Source organism: Ailuropoda melanoleuca, chromosome 3 (assembly GCF_002007445.2).
Source record: "Ailuropoda melanoleuca isolate Jingjing chromosome 3, ASM200744v2, whole genome shotgun sequence".
NCBI lineage: Eukaryota > Metazoa > Chordata > Mammalia > Carnivora > Ursidae > Ailuropoda > Ailuropoda melanoleuca.
In genome coordinates this window covers 73047524-73048787 of record NC_048220.1, presented here as the reverse complement: position 1 = coordinate 73048787, position 1264 = coordinate 73047524, and the positions used below count along the sequence as shown (strand labels likewise).

The 1264-nt window shown below is 34.6% G+C and overlaps 1 non-coding gene across 1 annotated transcript; it reads right to left on the bottom strand.

Annotated features, from left to right (window-relative positions):
- Nucleotides 1-338: 338 nt before the first annotated feature.
- Nucleotides 339-446, bottom strand: LOC117801644. The gene has a single exon (XR_004624403.1). It is a non-coding gene; the product is annotated as a U6 spliceosomal RNA (small nuclear RNA).
- Between the last annotated feature and the right edge of the window lie 818 nt (nucleotides 447-1264).

Below are 1264 nucleotides of genomic sequence, written 5' to 3'. Positions count from 1 at the left end.
ACTATATATGATAGAATTTAATTCTGGGCTTCTATTCTGTTCTGTTAATCTATCTGTCTACTTTTGTGCCCAGAACCTTACTGTTTTTATTACTATGACTTTGTAATATAGTTTGAAATCAGGAACTGTGATATCTCCAGCTTTGTTCTTTTTTTCTTAGGATTGTTTTGACTATTCAGGGTCTTCTCTGGTTCCATCAAATTTTAGAATTGTTTCTTCCATTTTTGTGAAGAATGCCTTTGACATTGTGATGGGTATTGTATTGAATCTGTAGATGGTGGTGGGTTAGTATGGCCATTTTTACAAATTACATCTTCTTGTCCATGAACAAGAGATGTAAAAATAGGGATTTTTTCCCCACAATTTTGCATGTCCTTCTTGCACAGGAACCATACTAATCTCTCTGTATCATTCCAATTTTGTGTATGTGCTGCCAAAGCAAGCACTGGGGATCTTTTATAGAGGCAGACTTCTTATACCATGCCCAGTAATGAAGGCCCTAAAACTTAGGGCTGTCATTAGTCCATAAGGAATCTTTGCCTGAATTTAACAAAGCTCATGGACAAGAACCGAAGCCAAGGTGCCTGGATCTGCATGTGGAATGTGAGCTGAATTTTACCTTTACATACTAATTTTTCCAGCTCGTTGAGTAGAGTGCACAACCTAAAAAGCTCTGGGTATAATCCCTGCTAATTCTATTTTTATTCAACTCCAGGCCAAATAGAAAAGTTTGGCAAGGTAATTTTACCGAATAGGATATAGATACACTCCTTTCGGTATGTGTCCTCAAATCTTGTTTAAAACTCATGATTGGTTTGCAAAAAGAAAAATAATTCATAGGAAAGTTATAACCTTTATTGTAGTCTGACACCTTCAAAAGCAATAAAAATAAGCTTATAAAATAGGATAAGTGGAAGCTCTAAGAAAGAAGTATTTAGGATCTTGTACATTTCTTACATACCTACTTTGTAATTACTATGTTGAATTGGAATTATGCATCTATTTTTCTGCTTACTCCCAAACACTATCTTTAAAGGCAAGGAAAATGTTTCATGTTTGAATTCCAAGCAAAAAGCACAGTGCCACAGAGTCGGCATTTAAGGAATGCATAATATGCATTATTTTTCACTATTTTACTTCCTTAGGGAATACTAGTGTAAAAGATCTGAGCTATAAATTTTGAAACAGCAACACGTAGATTTTTTCTAATGAGACAAACATAGAAGGACTGTTTTCTGTACTCATCCATTTCTTTCTAAGACTA